The sequence below is a fragment of the Cherax quadricarinatus genome, chromosome 16 (genome assembly GCF_038502225.1).
Source record: "Cherax quadricarinatus isolate ZL_2023a chromosome 16, ASM3850222v1, whole genome shotgun sequence".
NCBI classification, from domain to species: Eukaryota; Metazoa; Arthropoda; class Malacostraca; order Decapoda; family Parastacidae; genus Cherax; species Cherax quadricarinatus.
In genome coordinates this window covers 50592143-50615284 of record NC_091307.1, presented here as the reverse complement: position 1 = coordinate 50615284, position 23142 = coordinate 50592143, and the positions used below count along the sequence as shown (strand labels likewise).

General features: G+C 41.2%; 1 pseudogene; it reads right to left on the bottom strand.

Annotated features, from left to right (window-relative positions):
- The window catches only part of LOC128688966 (glutamate receptor ionotropic, kainate 2-like), a 250561-nt pseudogene that overhangs the window by 93029 nt on the left and 134390 nt on the right, over nucleotides 1–23142 (bottom strand).

Sequence of the window (23142 nt, the reverse complement as noted above, 5' to 3'; positions counted from 1 at the left end):
CAGCGCCTTCTCCAGCGCCTTCTCCAGTGCCTTCTCCAGCGCCTTCTCCTGTGCCTTCTCCAGCGCCTTCTCCAGCGCCTTCTCCAGCGCCTTCTGCAGTGCCTTCTCCAGCGCCTTCTGCAGTGCCTTCTCCAGCGCCTTCTCCAGTGCCTTCTCCAGCGCCTTCTCCAGTGCCTTCTCCAGAGCCTTCTCCAGCGCCTTCACCAGCGCCTTCTCCAGCGCCTTCTCCAGCGCCTTCTCCAGCGCCTTCTCCAGCGCCTTCTCCAGCGCCTTCTGCAGTGCCTTCTCCAGCGCCTTCTGCAGTGCCTTCTCCAGCGCCTTCTCCAGTGCCTTCTCCAGCGCCTTCTCCAGCGCCTTCTCCAGAGCCTTATCCAGCGCCTTCTCCAGCGCCTTCTCCAGTGCCTTCTCCAGCGCCTTCTCCAGCGCCTTCTCCAGCGCCTTCTCCAGCGCCTTCTCCAGTGCCTTCTCCAGCGCCTTCTCCAGCACCTTCTCCAGCGCCTTCTCCAGCGCCTTCTCCAGCGCCTTCTCCAGCGCCTTCGCCAGTGCCTTCTCCAGCGCCTTCTCCAGCGCCTTCTCCAGCGCCTTCTCCAGCGCCTTCTCCAGCGCCTTCTCCAGCGCCTTCTCCAGCGCCTTCTCCAGCGCCTTCTCCAGTGCCTTCTCCAGCGCCTTCTCCAGCGCCTTCTCCAGCGCCTTCTCCAGCGCCTTCTCCAGCGCCTTCTCCAGCGCCTTCTCCAGTGCCTTCTCCAGTGCCTTCTCCAGCGCCTTCTCCAGTGCCTTCTCCAGCGCCTTCTCCAGCGCCTTCTCCAGTGCCTTCTCCAGCGCCTTCTCCAGCGCCTTCTCCAGTGCCTTCTCCAGTGCCTTCTCCAGCGCCTTCTCCAGCGCCTTCTCCAGCGCCTTCTCCTGCGCCTTCTCCAGCGCCTTCTCCAGCGCCTTCTGCAGCGCCTTCTCCAGTGCCTTCTCCAGCGCCTTCTCCAGCGCCTTCTCCAGCGCCTTCTCCAGCGCCTTCTCCAGCGCCTTCTCCAGTGCCTTCTCCAGTGCCTTCTCCAGCGCCTTCTCCAGCGCCTTCTCCAGTGCCTTCTCCAGCGCCTTCTCCAGCGCCTTCTCCAGTGCCTTCTCCAGCGCCTTCTCCAGTGCCATCTCCAGCGCCTTCTCCAGCGCCTTCTCCAGCGCCTTTTCCAGCGCCTTCTCCAGTGCCTTCTCCAGCGCCTTCTCCAGCGCCTTCTCCAGTGCCTTCTCCAGCGCCTTCTCCAGCGCCTTCTCCAGTGCCTTCTCCAGCGCCTTCTCCAGTGCCATCTCCAGCGCCTTCTCCAGCGCCTTCTCCAGCGCCTTCTCCAGCGCCTTCTCCAGTGCCTTCTCCAGCTCCTTCTCCAGTGCCTTCTCCAGCGCCTTCTCCAGCGCCTTCTCCAGTGCCTTCTCCAGCGCCTTCTCCAGCGCCTTCTCCAGTGCCTTCTCCAGCGCCTGCTCCAGCGCCTTCTCCAGTGCCTTCTCCAGCGCCTTCTCCAGTGCCTTCTCCTGCGCCTTCTCCAGCGCCTTCTCCAGCGCCTTCTCCGGCTCCTTCTCCTGCGCCTTCTCCAGTGCCTTCTCCAGCGCCTTCTCCAGTGCCTTCTCCAGCGCCTTCTCCAGTGCCTTCTCCAGCGCCTTCTCCAGCGCCTTCTCCAGTGCCTTCTCCGGCGCCTTCTCCAGCGCCTTCTCCATTGCCTTCTTCAGCGCCTTCTCCAGCGCCTTCACCGGTGCCTTCTCCAGCGCCTTCTCCAGTGCCTTCTCCAGCGCCATCTCCAGTGCTTTCTCCAGCGCCTTCTCCAGCGCCTTCTCCAGTGCCTTCTCCAGCGCCTTCTCCAGCGCCTTCTCCAGCGCCTTCTCCAGCGCCTTCTCCAGCGCCTTCTCCAGCGCCTTCTCCAGCGCCTTCTCCAGCGCCTTCTCCAGCGCCTTCTCCAGCGCCTTCTCCAGTGCCTTCTCCAGTGCCTTCTCCAGCGCCTTCTCTGGTGCCTTCTCCAGCGCCTTCTCCAGCGCCTTCTCCAGTGCCTTCTCCAGCGCCTTCTCCAGTGCCTTCTCCAGCGCCTTCTCCAGTGCCTTCTCCAGTGCCTTCTCCAGCGCCTTCTCCAACGCCTTCTCCAGCGCCTTCTCCAGTGCCTTCTCCAGCGCCTTCTCCAGTGCCTTCTCCAGCGCCTTCTCCAGCGCCTTCTCCAGTGCCTTCTCCAGCGCCTTCTCCAGTGCCTTCTCCAGCGCCTTCTCCAGTGCCTTCTCCAGCGCCTTCTACAGTGCCTTCTCCAGTGCCTTCTCCAGCGCCTTCTCCAGCGCCTTCTCCAGCGCCTGCGCCTTCTCCAGCGCCTTCTCCAGCGCCTTCTCCAGCGCCTGCGCCTTCTCCAGCGCCTTCTCCAGCGCCTTCTCCAGCGCCTTCTGCAGTGCCTTCTCCAGCGCCTTCTGCAGTGCCTTCTCCAGCGCCTTCTCTAGCGCCTTCTCCAGCACCTTCTCCAGCGCCTTCTCCAGTGCCTTCTCCAGCGCCTTCTCCAGTGCCTTCTCCAGCGCCTTCTCCAGTGTCTTCTCCAGTGCCTTCTCTAGCGCCTTCTCCAGCGCCTTGTCCAGCGCCTTCTCCAGTGCCTTCTCCAGCGCCTTCTCCAGTGCCTTCTCCAGCGCCTTCTCCAGCGCCTTCTCCAGTGCCTTCTCCAGCGCCTTCTCCAGTGCCTTCTCCAGCGCCTTCTCCAGCGCCTTCTGCAGTGCCTTCTCCAGCGCCTTCTGCAGTGCCTTCTCCAGCGCCTTCTCCAGCGCCTTCTCCAGCACCTTCTCCAGCGCCTTCTCCAGTGCCTTCTCCAGCGCCTTCTCCAGTGCCTTCTCCAGTGCCTTCTCCAGTGCCTTCTCCAGCGCCTTCTCCAGCGCCTTCTCCAGTGCCTTCTCCAGCGCCTTCTCCAGTGCCTTCTCCAGTGCCTTCTCTAGCGCCTTCTCCAGCGCCTTCTCCAGCGCCTTCTCCAGTGCCTTCTCCAGCGCCTTCTCCAGTGCCTTCTCCAGCGCCTTCTCCAGCGCCTTCTCCAGTGCCTTCTCCAGCGCCTTCTCCAGTGCCTTCTCCAGCGCCTTCTCCAGCGCCTTCTCCAGCGCCTTCTCCAGTGCCTTCTCCAGCGCCTTCTCCAGCGCCTTCTCCAGCGCCTTCTCCAGCGCCTTCTCCAGCGCCTTCTCCAGCGCCTTCTCCAGTGCCTTCTCCAGCGCCTTCTCCAGCGCCTTCTCCAGTGCCTTCTCCAGCGCCTTCTCCAGCGCCTTCTCCAGCGCCTTCTCCAGCGCCTTCTCCAGTGCCTTCTCCAGCGCCTTCTCCAGCGCCTTCTCCAGCGCCTTCTCCAGCGCCCTCTCCAGGTGCAAACGTAAGGTAGACTCTATAACCAGACGTAACTAACATAAATGCCTCAGGTATAGTTGAAAACAGAAGTGGAGTTTAAGTGATCTCGTGTAAATGATGCGTGTAAATCGTGTACTGACAATGTGATAATGTTGTTATTCACGGGAATCGCTGTGGACACTTATCTGCAAGCAAAGAAATTTTTATAAACGGCGTTTTAGTTGGTAGAATCTGTGACTATTTGTTAATAAAAACAGTTATGCAGACGATGGGAAGTTTTACGATTAGAGTCTCGCTAAAATAATTTTAGGACGTCAGGTCGCCTAGTGAACCCCACAATACACTACAACTGAACTCCACGCTAATGTGTATTTCCCCTAATTTTCTGTCTCACTCTATCTGTTGAAGTCCAATAGGTTCTAATGAACGTTCAAATGAACGTTTCGAACAATGTTAAGGTGTTTCTTGTATATATTTGTTGGTATTATGGACCTAGAATTATACAATGAAAATTAGCACTAAAAGTGGACTAGAGAGGTGGTTGGGTATTTACCAAGGTTCATCCATGGCATGGTGAAGTCCACTACTTGCTCACGCTCGTACGTGATGGTCAGGTCGCCGATGGCCAAGTCAGCTTTCTGTCGGCAGAGAAAACCAGTAAAACAGGTTTAAATGATTTGATACATTCTACATAACAACACTGCGACTAGCCGGGGAGCGAGCCCATGTTGTTTTAGCCCTTCTGATGGTGAACAAAAATTCACGACGCTTTAACCCAATGGACCACACAATCCTACAAGAATCATGCACCCTGCAGAGGCAGGTGTTGTGCGGTAATCCTAGGACATACGATGCTTTAGGTGCCTCAGAACTAATTTTATTCTACTCCCAGTTTGGTATACTATCCTCAGCAAGTAGTATACATAGTATTGGAACCATGAACGTACTAATTGGCAACTCAAATTAATGAAAAATATAAATCACATATATATACGTTGCTTATCATGAGTGGCAACTCAGAAAATTACTAATTGGGATCGAGTGACAGTGGTACTGAGTATGAAGGGAGCGAGTATGAAGATGAAAGTACTAATCCAACCAGAAAACACAACAAAAGTAAAGTTGTAACCAATTTGGTGACATCCACAAAAGTATCAACAAGTAAAAGCCGCCAAAATATGCGAACAGTTGTCATTTGATGGCACTGACATTCCTACAGTTGTCATTTGATGTCACTGACATTCCTACAGTTGTCATTTGATGTCAATGACATTCCTACAGTTGTCATTTGATGTCACTGACATTTCTACAGTTGTCATTTGATGTCAATGACATTCCTACAGTTGTCATTTGATGGCACTGACATTCCTACAGTTGTCATTTGATGGCACTGACATTCCTACAGTTGTCATTTGATGTTTGGTCATTTGATGTCAATGACATTCCTACAGTTGTCATTTGATGTCACTGACATTCCTACAGTTGTCATTTGATGTCAATGACATTCCTACAGTTGTCATTTGATGTCACTGACATTTCTACCGCCATTCCTACAGTTGTCATTTGATGGCACTGACATTCCTACAGTTGTCATTTGATGGCACTGACATTCCTACAGTTGTCATTTGATGTCACTGACATTCCTACAGTTGTCATTTGATGGCACTGACATTCCTACAGTTGTCATTTGATGGCACTGACATTCCTACAGTTGTCATTTGATGTCACTGACATTCCTACAGTTGTCATTTGATGTCACTGACATTCCTACAGTTGTCATTTGATGTCAATGACATTCCTACAGTTGTCATTTGATGGCACTGACATTCCTACAGTTGTCATTTGATGTCACTGACATTCCTACACCAAGCCAAGCAGCAATTTACAAGTCAACATACAAAGAGGCTGCTATACTGAAGGAGGAAATGATTGAGAAGTTACAAATGGAAGAATGGTCTTTACAAGTTAATGGAAAGCGCGTTGACGAAAATGAGTATCAGTTAGTAGTACTTAAAAATGAAAGAACAGAAGTAAAACTGGATGCACTACATTTGAAAGATGACAAGACTGGAACGATTGCTGAAGGAATGGTAACAGTTATTGATGAATACAACTTATGGAATGCAATAAAGATGAGCATTACTGATACAACAAACGTTAACAGAGAAAAAGAGTGGAGCTGTTGTCATACTGCAACGAATGTTCTCAGAGAAGGGGATTATTAAATCACAATTTATCAGTTGTCAGCATCACTTTCTGGACAGGATTCTCCGTTTGGTAATGGATGAAAATCTTGGTGCTAAAACCAGTTCTCCAAACATCAAGTATCCATTTGTGTCCCAACTGGTAAAGAATTATGAGGAACTAAATGCACAGTTTGTTAATGGGACAGAAGAGATCCTCCATAAATCATAATGGAGAGATGATGTGAAGTTTTTGTACCATCTAACGCGAGTGTTTAGATTCTTTAAAGAAAAGAGGCACTTTCCTTTGATTAACTTTCAGAAAATTCCAAACATCAGCAATGCCAGGTGGAATTCAAGAACCATTCTAGCTATTCTTGCATTCATTATTTTACCTGAATATAATAGAATCACGTTTCATAGAAAACAGTTTTGAAAATATGAATATTTCTTTTGGTTTATATAAATTGGATTCATTTATAATTAATAAAATTGGGAAGAATTTAATGATACATTAGACAAGTAAAAAATCGTAATGCTTGGGTAGAGTATCAGGTGTGTTTCACAGAGTCGGGTGTTGTTATGCATCTGTGAGGTGTAGTCTTGTTGTGGTGACGTGGTTGTGAGGTGTAGTCTTGACCCTTTTATATGCTTTCCTGTTGATTTTTAGTTTTTTATAGTTCCTTGAAAATATGAGTAGTCACGAAAGCTCTTGGAATTTCGTTATTTTTTCACAGTGGTTGTTTTGCATATTGTGATATCACCTGCTAACTGTGACCTTATCTTATTGGAGAAGATACACAGATTCATTTCCTACACCTGGGCAGATTATTGGTTTACTGATCAGATGTATGATGAAAATGACTTCAAGAATTTGTCAGAAATATTAAAACCTTACAGAAAAAAGCACTGAACTCATTGAAAAATCACTGGAAGCAGGAGCCGTCCACACTCAGTATACCAAGAAGTTATCAGTGTGATGAACGTGCAATCAAAGTTATGCAGGAACTGTATGTTGCCTGCAGAAACAAAAACAAATTGCAACTTCGGTTTATTCTAAGCAATAAGTAGTAATATATGTACAAACATGACAAGAATGATGCTGTAAACTGTTTTATTATTAAAATTACATGTAATATGCATTCAAGTTACTTGTTGTCGTTACTCGTTTTTTTTTTCATTTACGAGTGACATTTATTGACATTTATTAAAAAGATATTGAAAAGAAAGATCATTTCTTTGCTTTTAGCAAAAGTTCATCTGATTAACTTATAACATATATATATATATATATATATATATATATATATATATATATATATATATATATATATATATATATATATATATATATATATATATATATATATATATATGGGTGGATGAATTTGGTAGGGTGTGCAAAAGAAGAAAATTAAAAGTGAATACAGGAAAGAGTAAGGTTATGAGGATAACAAAAAGATTAGGTGATGAAAGATTGAATATCAGATTGGAGGGAGAGAGTATGGAGGAGGTGAATGTATTCAGATATTTGGGAGTGGACGTGTCAGCGGATGGGTCTATGAAAGATGAGGTGAATCATAGAATTGATGAGGGGAAAAGGGTGAGTGGTGCACTTAGGAGTCTGTGGAGACAAAGAACTTTGTCCTTGGAGGCAAAGAGGGGAATGTATGAGAGTATAGTTTTACCAACGCTCTTATATGGGTGTGAAGCATGGGTGATGAATGTTGCAGCGAGGAGAAGGCTGGAGGCAGTGGAGATGTCATGTCTGAGGGCAATGTGTGGTGTGAATATAATGCAGAGAATTCGAAGTTTGGAAGTTAGGAGGAGGTGCGGGATTACCAAAACTGTTGTCCAGAGGGCTGAGGAAGGGTTGTTGAGGTGGTTCGGACATGTAGAGAGAATGGAGCGAAACAGAATGACTTCAAGAGTGTATCAGTCTGTAGTGGAAGGAAGGCGGGGTAGGGGTCGGCCTAGGGAAGGTTGGAGGGAGGGGGTAAAGGAGGTTTTTTGTGCGAGGGGCTTGGACTTCCAGCAGGCATGCTCGATCGTGTTTGATAGGAGTGAATGGAGACAAATGGTTTTTAATACTTGACGTGCTGTTGGAGTGTGAGCAAAGTAACATTTATGAAGGGGTTCAGGGAAACCGGCAGGCCGGACTTGAGTCCTGGAGATGGGAAGTACAGTGCCTGCACTCTGAAGGAGGGGTGTTAATGTTGCAGTTTAAAAACTGTAGTGTAAAGCACCCTTCTGGCAAGACAGTGATGGAGTGAATGATGGTGAAAGTTTTTCTTTTTCGGGCCACCCTGCCTTGGTGGGAATCGGCCAGTGTGATAATAATAAAAAAATATATATATATATATATATATATATATATATATATATATATATATATATATATATATATATATATATAATATATATGTCATGTTTGAATAAAAGTCAATATCATTTACCATAGTTACATGAGTGGAGGTTCGTAGGACTTACTTCATCCAACAGTTCACCAACCATGCCGTCCCATCTTCTCGTCTTATCATCATACTTTCCATGAAAGCCGTCGGCTGCGATCCTGATGGTGTAGTTGAAGCCCAGCACCTGAGAGATCTCTTGGATGAGGTCTACACAGAAGCCCTCGTAGCGGTCGTTACCAGCCATCTGCTCTGACGTCTCCCTCAGCATATTGTAAGGGGCGGCCTGACGGTACGACATATTACACAACTTTTATCAAAATTGTCTCTTACAATATTCGTATTATGCCTCGACGATTACCCTTTCCAGTTACTTGGCTTATTTAATACATTAATCCACTTTATTACAGATGCAAATTTTTATTATTATTATTATTATTATTATTATTATTATATATATATATATATATATATATATATATATATGTGTGTGTGTGTGTGTGTGTGTGTGTGTGTGTGTGTGTCGTGCCGAATAGGTAAAAATGGTCAATCACCAAGAACTCATTTAACATGAAATCCTTTCTATAAATTTCTCTTATATGCTTAAAATGTATTTTTTCATTTATGTTAATGTAAAAATTAATAATTTTGTACCATAAGGACCTTAGAAAACTTACCTAACCTTAATATAACAAACGTAATTTCATTTTGCTTAATCCAACTAAATATATTTTGGATAAGTTCACAATAATTTAATAGTACACACAATGAAATATTTTTTTTATCGTTAGGTTCAGAATGATTTTCTTGAAAATATTGCTTGTACCAATTTTTGATTGCCATATTCGGAAAGAAGAGCGTTGCCATTTAAGCCGAAATCACAAGTTTTACCTATACGGCACGACATACATATATGAACACAATGAAAGGTAAGTCACGGGGAGACAGAAATCTTCAGCTTAAGATCTTTCACATGTTCCCGAGTGTCATCAGGAGCTGCGCAACATTGCAGGAGCAGCAGCAGGTAGAGTGAGGGAAAGTTTCCTCAGGGAAAAGGTAGGGTCTCGACGCTGGCCTGCTTCGCCTGAGGCATGCTGTAACCTGCAATATGCAGGAAGCAGTGTGCAGGCTGCAGTATGCAGGCTGCTGCAAAATGACTGCAATAAACAGTGTTAAGTCATACTGCCGAATTCCTGGGATTCTCCCTCTAAGAGCATTAGTAATAAGAAAATTCTTAAGATATTTAGCGAGGAGCGGGCAAGGGAATGTATTGAACATCATGCACTCTGTTGGGAAAAAATCATATTATCATGATTGGAACAATTTACAAATAACCCAGAACCCAAAAATAGACCCACTAATATTTGTAATACACTGAAATGTTGGAAAAGAATTTTTGGTAAGACTCACAAGGATGCTGGTGACTTTGAGAGTTTTGTTCTGAAGATTCTCGACGATGCTTTGCTGAACTTGGCTGTACGACCTGGTGTAGTTGGCACCGTTGGTCGGGTCCCATCTCAACACCATAAAAGAAATGTTCCTTATTAATATCGGTCTTCAAAGCAATTTTTGCAGATAGCACGCATAAAAGCATTAGTATAAGCTTTAACCTAAAAAAAATATATTAGTAACGAGTAAGTAAAAGCAATGAAAGATTAAGAATAAACTCAGTATTTTCAATAAAATCAATAAACGTTTGTGCTACTCATAAATATGATTAATTTTATTTTTTATAGAATTATGACACATTTGCCAAAAGAGAGTTAAAATATTACAAAATACACGATGGTAACTTATTTATTCTACCCTTGGATTTGATAAGAAGGTGGAATATGACTTTCGAAATCTTAATAACACGATTGCATGTGAATTTTCGAACACACTTGCCACGGGTTCGACTCCCACCCGGCCGTGGCTAAGGTGGGACATTATGTTGCTTTATTAGTTGGCACATCATCCTCTCAGGAGGGATTTTCAATTCTCTATCAGAAATACGTCTAGTGGTTGTTTTTACCATCAATGAACGTTGTGTCCTCTATTCCAACATAATACATATGCGAATGATTTGTTATCGTTACTGGTGTATGTGATAAGGATACATCTGTTTCTCAAGGTTGATAATGAGAAGATAAAATTGGCCGATGCCAAACAATTTTATTTTTCACTCGTCGGTGAGGCTTACTCGACATAAAATTAATTTTTGTTACTGACCGAATTTATTCCCATAAGGAATATTGTGAAGTAGATTAGTCCATTTCAAACCCCCAAACATACACGTACAAATGCACTTACATAAATACACTTACATAATTGGTCGCATTCGGAGGTAATCGTTATGATACACTGTTATGCTTCTCTTGCAGCCTCTCTCTCTCAAAAAAAAAAAAAAATCTTGATTACTTATATTACGATTGGAACTTTTGTAGTGGACTGAAAAAAAAAAAAATTTTGACTCTTTTTTTTTTATAGACCTTTCGTAATCCCAATCATTCCCACTCATGAAACTGTGTCCTACTTTAATTATACCCAACTTATAGTTCTACCAATATCACTGACCTGTACACCAGGAGGAATCTGTATTATGAAAGATTATCTTCTCAGCACAGCACAAAGATATTTTATAGTCTTGGGTCTAAATCATTAAGAATGAACGAAGTTAATCCAAAATACCGTAAATCAACATTACCCAGACACACAACCCAGTGTACGACAAAATGTTTGTAATAAAGTTGGTAGAATTACCGACAATATGTAAAGTAAAAGGACACAAGTGCAACTAATGTGACATTTATTGTGGCAACGTTTCGCTCTCCAGGAGCTTTATCAGGCTTGATAAAGCTCCTGGAGAGCGAAACGTTGCCACAATAAATGTCACATTAGTTACACTTGTGTCCTTTTACTTGACAAAATGTTTAAAGACGATGCAAAATAGAAAATAATTATGACTTTTAAACCTCGCAATAGCAAAAAAAACTATGTGGGTGATGGAATTAAGACGCAGTTAAATGCTACAAGATGAAAATAGGTCAAAGTGACATCAGGGTCCACGAAATTTAAAGTTCGTGTAATAAATTCTGTAAAATAAATAATAGTCTTTAGGGTCATAATTCGTCTATACACTTACATCAAGGATAATTTAATCCATATAATTTAATATAAAGCAGAGGAAGGTACAAAATCCTTGCTGGTTCATTCTTAGCTGTTACATACATACAAACATTCATACATACATGCATTACATACATGCATATATACAAACATGTATATTCAACCCACGACCTCGAGTGCTAGATGTCAAGGAAGGTATTTTAAGGATGAAAACAATAGTTAAGTCTATATCCTGCCACTCAAGCCACCGAACAGTCAGTTCTGATAACTTTCTTAAGTATTTACAAGACTAATCACACTTGGCAACTTATTCCACTTGTCTGCATTTCTCTCATCTGATTATTACATTTCTTTCATTTATAAATCTTTGCATTTCAGCTTAAAATCAACTATTGCAATTTCTCTATTATACACCGTCAATAATTTATTCATATTTATTTAATTTCTTTAATTATTTTTTTTCTATTTGTACACTATAATACCATAATTTATTTTACTCCCGTCTAAAGAGTTAATTTCTTTTCTGTTAATTTCTGTTCGTATGAAAATTTATCTGATGCAGTACGACAACTATGTCTTACGATTTTACAAGTTTTCTTACACACTGAAGTTAATTCTTGAACAGGAAGTCAGAACTACGTCGCATATTCACTTACAAGATTCACTGATACCTACATCTTATAAGTTTTTACATAGAGCTAAAACATAACAGGGGGTTCTAAAAACATTTATGACAGGGGGTTCTAAAAATATTTATAACAGGGGGTTCTAAAAATATTTATAACAGGGGGTTCTAAAAATATTTATAACAGGGGGTTCTAAAAACATTTATAACATGGTTTTTTAAAAACATTTATAACAGGGGGTTCTAAAAACATTTATAACAAAGGGCTCTAAAAACATTTACAACAGAGGGTTCTAAAAACATTTATAACAGGGTTTTTTAAAAACATTTACAACAGGGGGTTCTAAAAACATTTATAACAAAGGGTTCTAAAAAAATTTACAACAGGGGGTTCTAAAAACATTTACAACAGGGGGTTCTAAAAATATTTATGACAGGGGGTTCTAAAATTATAACAGGGGCTTCTGAAATTATAACAGGGGGTTCTAAAATTATAACAGGGGGTTCTAAAATGAAAGCACCGTATGAAGAATGCATATTATCGCCCAATGTCTTTTTGTTTTGTAGTGAACAATAGATATAAAAATGATGTACACTGTACAGGATTCCTTTTAAGGGCGTTGTACAGTACATGCAAATCCCCCTCATACATAGGAAACAGATCAGTTTCAATGTTCTACTTACAGTAAAGTGCTTATAAAATGAGACATTAAAACAGGTGATACATAACATGATTCATGGTTTTCACAGTCATATGTCAAAACCGTAATACAGTGGAACCTTAAAAATCGAACTTAATCTGTTCCAGTTTATTACTATTATTATTAAAGATTAGCCGGTATTCTCCCGGCCCGGGCCTTTTCCACGTGGTGGCCCGGCCTTGGCTCCCTCTTTAGGGAGTGTCTGAGACCTAAGTCTCCCATGGGAGGAGGCACAAGTACCTCCTCATCTTTGGGACCAACTGTCCACAGGCCTAGCCACAAACTAGGCCTCTCTGGTCTGTCATCCCCGCCCCAAGGGGGCTAATGGGAATGACAGTCTTGTGAGCTGCAAGCTCTGGCTCAGGCACCTACCCTACCCTAGATGGGTTAGGCATGGTGTCGATCTCTCCGTTCCAGGAGCTAGTTCTAAATTCGAAAAGTCTGAAATTCGAAGCAATATTTCCCATAAGAAATAATGGAAATACAATTAATCCGTTCCAGAAACCCATATACTTTAATATACTTTAATATACTTTAAAAAAATATGTATTCTGCATGGGGTTTGATTTGTTCTCGATCAGCTTGTAGAGTGCGCATATTTACACACTCTGTTCTTCTTTTATCTTTTCTTATAACATAAACCGTTCTTTCCACAATATTTTAGATAAAGTTCTATATTATTAAGTCCTTATGAGCAGAGGTTAAGGTGTTATTTAAGCATTAAAACCTTTGGCAATTGTTTGAACACAAAATAAACTGATCCAAATCTTTCAGAAGGTCTTGAGGGAGTTGTTAGAGCTTCTAACTTAGCATTAGTTAGAGGTATGGGTTGTGGAAGGGAAAATATGGAGTGTGGAAATACTGATTTAGGCTTTGATATCGTGAATCTTAAGAATAACAGTCATCAAGTAACACTGGGAAATGATGATAACAGAAACTGTGGAAACAGAAATCTGTATAGGGAGAAAAGTGATGGAGAATAAACATAATAATGTACTTTATACAAATAGTCGAAGCATCAGGAATAATGTTAATGAAATACGTTCGGCAGCGAGTGGGGAAAATATTGATGTTATTGCAATAAGTGAAATATAGTATAATTTAAAGAGTCGGAACATGATTTCCGAGAGCCACAGCCAAGTGTTGAAGTTGTTCCATGGAGATAGAAATAACGGGAAGGTGGGTGGAGTAGCATTATATGTACCAGAAAATATAAATTGTTGCATAAAATCAAGTAAAAAACAATACGTGGATTAGTCACAGAATCTGTCTGGGTAAAATTTCTAGAAAGTCATGAAAAGCTAATATTATGTGTAATATACCGACCTCCTGCCTAGAAAACGATAGAGGGAGACTTTTTTTGAACGAAATTGCTAGGGCTTCTAGACTTGATAACGAAGTGATATTAGGAAATTTTAACTTTAGACAAATTGACTGGACTTCTTTGATCGGTAAACTTGAGTTCAGTTATTTCCTTGAAGTAGTTCAGGACTGCTTTCTGAAGCAGTGTGTATCAGAGCCTACGAAGGACAAAAGTTTTGTGGACGTAGTCTTGTCAAATAAAGAAACCCTCGTAAGTGACCACAAACCCATCACCTTGAATGGTACCTGGGAGTGCGAATATATGAATAATGCAGTAGAAGTCACTGATTTTCGTTCTTCGGATTATAAGTGACGTAGGGAACACCTCTCGAGTCTCAACTGGGGTAATCTAGTTAATGATTTTATTGACGATGATCATACTCATAATAACGAAGGTATCTGCGTTTATGACTTATTTTCCTCAATAATGTACAACGTGCTCAAAGTATATATATTCCCCAGAGAGACATTACTTCTGGTGACCTCACAGTTTATTTGGTGGCATTTCATTAAGTAGTCAACGAACGTTCTCATGTAGCCATTATCGCACATTTGTAGTTTATAAAGTGTGAATAACAAGGGCCCAACACATTTTATTCTACAGCACCATCTCTAGCTGGTCTTTATGCTGACACCTCCTCATTCATTTAGATTTTTGCCTATTTGTCAACAATGTTCATATACTGAGAAAAATGAAAAATCTCTTAGCAATAAAGGAAACTCTTTTCACTGTATAGAAAATAGTATTACACCTATTGATGTATATATCTGTGGAATGTCTCTTCACTCATAGGTGTCATTTTTCTCTCAGCTTTGGCTTACCACACAGATTAAGACTCACTGTGAATGCTTTGGGAAGATTCCAATGCAGCAAGAAGACATTCCAGTGCATCGTTTCAACGTAAATTAGTGGAAGTGTTGCGCAGTTTATACAGGTTGGTGAGTAGTGGAAGTGGGGAAGATGGCCAAGGTGGGTAGTGCAGGACAAGGCCTACATTGTGCCTGGGTGCCAGCAACGTATATACCACCCTCAAAATTCAATTCAATTCAATTCAATTCAAGTTTATTCTCTATAAGGGTTACAATGTGGGGTTTACAGGTTTTGGGTATTGTGTGGTTTACATGTTATAAAATACTAATTACAGAGGGGGGCCACTAGGACACCTAGTATAGCTAGGCATTTCGAGCAGACTTAGATTAATTCTTAACATTAAATCCTTACAGATTATGGTATTAAGGCTAAGTGACTACATCATAATTTGCGAGTTTAGCAATGTGAATGCTTTTGTTTTGGCACAATACAAAGTGCCTATATTGGAGTATCATAGGCAAACTAATGACTAGTTAGGATTTATTATTTTAAGATTAAGATTAGTATTTCTGGGTTCATAGTCAGTGGGTGAGTGAGTGTAATTGTGAACCACCAGGTGATTATCATGTAGTTAGTTGTTGGGGTGGATCAGGGAGATAAAATGCTTTCTAACTGTAGTTTTGAAAGTGATGAATATGCCTGCAGTTCTAGAGTTTTCAGGTAGGGTGTTCCAGATTTTAGGTCCTTTGAAATACATTGAATTTTTGTAAAAGTTTAGTCGGACACGGGGAATGTCATAGAGATATTTGTCTGGTGTTATGCCTGTGGATCCTGTCACAACTATCAAGAAAGCGTTTTAGGCCGAGGTTAATATTGGAATTTAAGGTCCTGTAGATATAGATTGCACAGTAGTTAGTGTGGATGTTCTGAACAGGGAGTAAGTTTAGATCTATGAAGAGGGGGGGTGTTGCCAGGGATGGGATTTAGTGATTATTCTTACTGCAGCTTTTGTTGGGTTATTATTGGCTTTAGGTGTGTTGCTGCAGTTGAACCCCAAGCACAGATAGCATAGGTGAGGTATGGATATATAAGTGAATGGTATAGTGTGAGAAGGGCAGTTTGCGGCACGTAGTATCGTATCTTGGAGAGGATCCCCACCGTTTTGGATACTATTTTTGTTATGTGTTGGATAAGGGTGTTGAAATTTAGGTTGTTGTCGAGGTATAGGCCAAGGAATTGGCCCTCATTTGTCTGGCAATTAGAGTGTTGTCGATCTTAATGTTAAGTTGCGCAACACCTGCTCTGCTACCAAACATAAAATAGTAGGTTTTGCCAGTATTAAGTTTATTGGCTGTCATCCAAGTCGATATTTTGAGCAGCTCTTCGTTAACAATGGTTTTGAGGGTGGCAAGATTAGGGTGGGAGATGACATAAGTCGTGTCGTCAGCAAAGAGAATGGGTTTTAGGTGTTTGGATATGTTTGGAAGATCATTGATGTAAATGAGGAAGAGCAGGGGTCCAATGACACTTCCCTGTGGAACTCCGGTATCAAGTGGCCGTATTGACGAGGCTGTGTCTTTAATGGTGACATACTGATACCTATTAGAAAGGTAGGATTTAAAATATGCAAGCGCATGGCCTCTTATACCATAGTGGTCAAGTTTGTGGAGTAGCATGCCGTGGTCTACTGTGTCAAACGCTTTTCTTAGGTCAATAAAAATTCCTAGTGGATATTCCTTATTTTCCAATGCTGTGTAAAGCAGGTCTAGCATTTTTATAATTGCATCATTAGTGCTTTTATTTTTCCTGAATCCAAATTGGCAGGGGTTGAGTATGTTTTGTGACGTTATAAATGAATATAGTCTCCTGTGCACGAGTTTCTCGAAGATTTTGGATAGCAATGGTAAGTTTGATATTGGCCTATAGTTGTTTACGTCTGTAGGGTCACCACCTTTATGTATTGGTGTAACCCTTGCTGTCTTGAGTAGTGCCGGAAAAGTGCTAGTTTCTAGTGACTTGTTAAAAAGTAATATAATAGCATGCGAAAGGACATGGGACGCTCGCTTGTACAATAATGGTGGGACGTGAGACAGATTCCCCTAGTTATTTTTAAGTGACTTTATGATCACGGTGACTTCCGTGGGCTCAGTTGGTACAAGATAGAAGAAATTTGGGAATTCCCATCTAGGTAGTCCCCGGCATGGGCATTGGTACGTGGGATTTTACTGGCGAGATTAAATCCTATGGTTGAGAAGAAGTCGTTTATCTTGTTAGCTGTGTCAGTGGGATGTAGTGGTGTTTCATGAGGTTTAGTTAGAACAATATTCTTGTTTTTTTTTTAAGTTTGTGGGTCCCCAGAATCTGGGAAAGTGTTTTCCAGGTCTTTTTTATATCTCCTCTTGTGTCAGTGAATCTGCTGGAGTAGTACAGTTGTTTGGCTTTCTTTATTAATTTGGTGAGAACTGTTGAATATTGTTTAATAATATCTATGTGTATTAAGCTCTGTCTATATTGCTTTTCATATTGGTGTTTCTTATCAATGGATTTCAGAATGCTGCTGGTTAGCCATGGGCAACCAAGCCGTTTATTCGTGATCTGTTTCGTTTTTATAGGACAATGTTTGTTGTATAGTCTAAGTATTTTGTTAAGAAAAATGTCTGTCCAATCGTCAATACCATTGGCATTGGAGAATTCTGTAGGCCAGTCAACAGTCTCTAGGTCTGCTGTGAAATTCCTAATTGAGGCCTCGTCATGGAGTCTAAATGAAACTTTGTTGTATTCGAGTGGTGGTTTACTAATGTTTGTTAAGAGGAAGGTTGGGTAGTGGTCAGTAGTGCTGTCTGTGATTATCCCTGATTTAAAGGGGGCTAGTATATTGGTCCATATGTGGTCTATTATGGTTGCACTTGTCTCAGTCAGCCTGGTTGGTTTAGTTATTGTTGGTATGAGAAGTGTGTTGTTCATATTGTTGATGAAATCAGTTACTTTCTGATCATCTGGTAGGCCAAGATTGATATTGAAGTCTCCAGCTAAGAGAAGGTGGTGCTTGTTCATTTGTCTGTTTGTTATTAGTGACTTTAGATTCTCACTGAAGTTTGGGATGTTTGTGTGGGGTATCCGGTATATGGCACCGATTGTTAAAGGCGTCTTGAGGTTTTTTACAGTAAAATTAGCAAAAATGTATTCCCCATATTCATCACTAAAGCAATTAGTGCTAATACAAGATAGTTGGTTAGAGTAATAGATTGCAGTACCACCCCCAACTTGGTATGGTCTGCAGTTGTGGATTGCTGTGTACCCTGGTAGTGGGTAGATATCAGTTGTGTCCTGCTTAAGCCAGGTCTCAGTAAGAATAATGCAGGAGAAAGGTGTCTTTAGTGACTCAAGGAGTGCCAGGAGGTCATCATAGTGTTTGCTTAAGGACATGATGTTGTAGTTAGAAACTGATAGACTTTGAGCAGTGTTCAGGACAGTGCTGGCTTGTGATGCTGTGTAGTAAAGGCAGTTACTTTCCAATAAGTTTTGAGTTAGATTATGGAGGTTTAGATCAGGGTCAACGTGATCATTCATCTTTTAGGTTTAAATAGTGGTTGTTTATATCCCGTATTATGTGGTGAGTTCTAATACTGATTTCTGTAGTGGTGGGAGGTTCGGATAAGTGTACCGCTAAAGCACTTTGATATTAGCACCACTTGCTTTAGTGATGAATATGGGGAATACATTTTTGCAAATTTTACTGTAAAAAACCTTGACTTGACTCACCATTCTTACTGCAGCCTTGGCGACTAGGCACCTTGTCGCCAGATGCGAATGCCTTGATGTAATTAGACTTTCTCAGTGCATTCAACTTACTCGATTTATGTATATATGTATATATCGACCCACAGGTCATTCGGATTGGTGTTGCTCTTCGCCTAGCCGCCCCCATCCTCACCGAACATAGGTGTATTTGCGGCAGGGCGACAGCTGATCAATTCGGACTTCATGGTCTCGTGTGCCACACAGCAGAAGGGAAGTATGCCAGACATGAGGAGGTCAATGACATCATAAAGACAAGTCTCGCCAAAGCCCGTTGCCCAGCTCAACGGGAACCCCAAGTACAGAGGTCTGATGGAAGTCAAAAGCGTCCTGATGGAGCCACTATGCTGCCTTAGAAGGATGGAAAGCAGATTGCCTGGGACTAGACCTGTGCTGCCACATTGGCAGACACCTACTTGCCATACTCCTTAGTGGAAGGGGGTGGAGCTGCCAGCCACAGGGAGAGTCAGAAGATCCGCAAATATGAAGACCTTCCCCCTTGCTATAACTTCATCCAAATAGGGTCGGTGATCCTTGGAGCATGTGCAAGTGTGCTCTAAAGTTCCTCAAAGAGCTGGGTGAAAAGCTCATCATAGAAACCAAGGACCACAGGGCGACCAGCTTACTCTTTCAGAGACTCAGTGTTGCGAACCAGAGAGGAAATGCCTGCAGCATTCTGGGCACGCGGCCCACCGCCGGGGAGCTGGACGAAGTATTCGAGATGTAGCTCTGAGTTACCTATGTTGTTTTACTTTCTATTGTATCTTTGTGAATGTTTTGTCAATGTATTTTGTCTTTAAATGAAATATATATACATTAAATATAGAGGGTGGTAGGAGAAAATTCTCAAACAGCTTCAGGGAGAACCTTGAGTTTTCCCTGAAGCAAGTTTATTCTTTATTATATATATTATATATATTATATTATTATATATATATATATATATATATATATATATATATATATATATATATATATATATATATATATATATATATATATATATATATATATATATATATATATATATATATATATATATATATATATATATATATATATATATATATATATATATAGGTTCGAGTCTCCTTCAGCCAGAGATCAGTGTTTGTATATATATATATATATATATATATATATATATATATATATATACAGGAGAAGGGGTTACTAGCCCGTTGCTATATATATATATATATATATATATATATATATATATATATATATATATATATATATATATATATATATATATATATATATATATATATATATATATATATCTGGACGAATATGTTGTACCAGAATGCTTCATAAACTCAGAAATAAGAGACTTTTATCTTATGCTTAATGACAATACAAAATCTCTTCAATATTTATATATAATATCGAAATATTTAAAGAAAACAATTAACATGAATTACAACAAAATTTGTTGTCGAAACTGCAGTGTGGTAAACTGTAGTGTGGTAAACTGTAGTGTGGTAAACTGTAGTGTGGTAAACTGTAGTGTGGTAAACTAAAGTATGGTGACCAATTAGTGTGGTAAACTGTAGTGTGGTAAACTGTAGTGTGGTAAACTGTAGTGTGGTAAACTAAAGTATGGTGACCATTTAGTGTGGTAAACTGTAGTGTGGTAAACTAAAGTATGGTGACCATTTAGTGTGGTAAACTGTAGTGTGGTAAACTAAAGTATGGTGACCATTTAGTGTGGTAAACTGTAGTGTTGTAAACTAAAGTATGGTGACCATTTAGTGTGGTAAACCATAGTGTGGTAAACTGTAGTGTGGTAAACTAAAGTATGGTGACTATTTAGTGTGGTAAACCATAGTGTGGTAAACTGTAGTGTGGTAAACTGTAGTGTGGTAAACTGTAGTGTGGTAAACTGTAGTGTGGTAAACTGTAGTGTGGTAAACTAAAGTATGGTGACCATTTAGTGTGGTAAACTGTAGTGTGGTAAACTGTAGTGTGGTAAACTAAAGTATGGTGACCATTTAGTGTGGTAAACTAAAGTATGGTGACCATTTAGTGTGGTAAACTGTAGTGTGGTAAACTGTAGTGTGGTAAACTGTAGTGTGGTAAACTGTAGTGTGGTAAACTGTAGTGTGGTAAACTAAAGTATGGTGACCATTTAGTGTGGTAAACTGTAGTGTGGTAAACTAAAGTATGGTGACCATTTAGTGTGGTAAACTGTAGTGTGGTAAACTAAAGTATGGTGACCATTTAGTGTGGTAAACTGTAGTGTGGTAAACTAAAGTATGGTGACCATTTAGTGTGGTAAACCATAGTGTGGTAAACTGTAGTGTGGTAAACTAAAGTATGGTGACTATTTAGTGTGGTAAACCATAGTGTGGTAAACTGTAGTGTGGTAAACTGTAGTGTGGTAAACTGTAGTGTGGTAAACTGTAGTGTGGTAAACTGTAGTGTGGTAAACTAAAGTATGGTGACCATTTAGTGTGGTAAACTGTAGTGTGGTAAACTGTAGTGTGGTAAACTAAAGTATGGTGACCATTTAGTGTGGTAAACTAAAGTATGGTGACCATTTAGTGTGGTAAACTGTAGTGTGGTAAACTGTAGTGTGGTAAACTGTAGTGTGGTAAACTGTAGTGTGGTAAACTGTAGTGTGGTAAACTAAAGTATGGTGACCATTTAGTGTGGTAAACTGTAGTGTGGTAAACTAAAGTATGGTGACCATTTAGTGTGGTAAACTGTAGTGTGGTAAACTAAAGTATGGTGACCATTTAGTGTGGTAAACTGTAGTGTGGTAAACTAAAGTATGGTGACCATTTAGTGTGGTAAACTGTAGTGTGGTAAACTGTAGTGTGGTAAACTGTAGTGTGGTAAACTAAAGTATGGTGACCATTTAGTGTGGTAAACTGTAGTGTGGTAAACTGTAGTGTGGTAAACTGTAGTGTGGTAAACTGTAGTGTGGTAAACTGTAGTGTGGTAAACTAAAGTATGGTGACCATTTAGTGTGGTAAACTGTAGTGTGGTAAACTAAAGTATGGTGACCATTTAGTGTGGTAAACTGTAGTGTGGTAAACTAAAGTATGGTGACCATTTAGTGTGGTAAACTGTAGTGTGGTAAACTAAAGTATGGTGACCATTTAGTGTGGTAAACTAAAGTATGGTGACCATTTAGTGTGGTAAATTGTAGTGTGGTAAACTAAAGTTTGGTGACCATTTAGTGTGGTAAACTGTAGTGTGGTAAACTGTAGTGTGGTAAACTAGAGTATGGTGACCATTTAGTGTGGTAAACTGTAGTGTGGTAAACTAAAGTATGGTGACCATTTAGTGTGGTAAACTGTAGTGTGGTAAACTAAAGTATGGTGACCATTTAGTGTGGTGAACCATAGTGTGGTAAACTGTAGTGTGGTAAACTAGAGTATGGTGACCATTTAGTGTGGTAAACCATAGTGTGGTAAACTGTAGTGTGGTAAACTGTAGTGTGGTAAACTAAAGTATGTGACCCTATAGTGTGGTAAACTGTAGTGTGGTAAACTGTAGTGTGGTAAACTGTAGTGTGGTAAACTGTAGTGTGGTAAACTGTAGTGTGGTAAACTGTAGTGTGGTAAACTGTAGTGTGGTAAACTGTAGTGTGGTAAACTGTAGTGTGGTAAACTATAGTGTGGTAAACTGTAGTGTGGTAAACTATAGTGTGGTAAACTGTAATATGGTAAACACATCCTCAGTATCAAAAAGAAGAAAAAATAAGTTTTTCAAAGACACGTAATAAAATGGTGTCCTAAATTTGGAAGGAAAAAATTACCACAAAGTATTTATTCTCTGACACTGACGAAGATTGTAACTCTGGAACACAAGATGAGGTATTTTGAACAACTAATGTGAACTTGAGAGTACTTACATGAGGGAAAATATCGTAGACGGGATATGAAGACTGACAACAGTTGCGTACCTATACTCTAGACAGGTTGTCAGCATGAACTATGGGTAATTACACACAGACTGACCTGCCTACGCGTGTCAGACCTTCCTTCGTCAGTTCCACAATATCGAGCGTCACATCGCGTCGAAACCCTTCCGTATCGAACTTGATAAGTCCTGTAAGTCCGTTCACCTGCACCTGGGGAGAAAGAGACGTATATGGCAGATGGCAGACCAGAGGCCTAGCTTCTCCCTACGAGCCCCGTGAGGGCGGGGAATGTGGCTAGGCCTAGGGACAGTTGGTCCCAAAGATGAGGGGATACTTGTACCTCCTCCCATGGGAGACTTACGTCTCGAGACACTCCCCAGATAGGGAGCCAAGGCCGGGTCACCAGGCCCGGTGGCCTGGTGACTAAAGCTCCCGCTTCACACACGGAGGGCCCGGGTTCGATTTCCGGCGGGTGGAAACATTCCGACACGTTTCCTTACACCTGTTGTCCTGTTCACCTAGCAGCAAATAGGTACCTGGGTGTTAGTCGACTGGTGTGGGTCGCATCCTGGGGGACAAGATTAAGGACCCCAATGGAAATAAGTTAGACAGTCCTCGATGACGCACTGACTTTCTTGGGTTATCCTGGGTGGCTAACCCTCCGGGGTTAAAAATCCGAACGAAATCTTATCTTATCTTATCTTATCTTACTTGGAAAAGACCCGGGCAGGGAGAATACCGGCGAATAAAAAAAAAAAAAATCTGCTATAGGAAATGTTTCAGGAGAGAGAGAAAGGTAAACTGGAGTGAGAGAAGTGTTTTATTTCGCATAAAACAAAAACAAAAATTACGAAGCTAAGTAAGTTGCTAAATTCTTTTATTTTGGATTTTCTAAGAGTCGTTAGTAAGATATATTATCTGGGATCTTGAAGGTGGGCGACAGA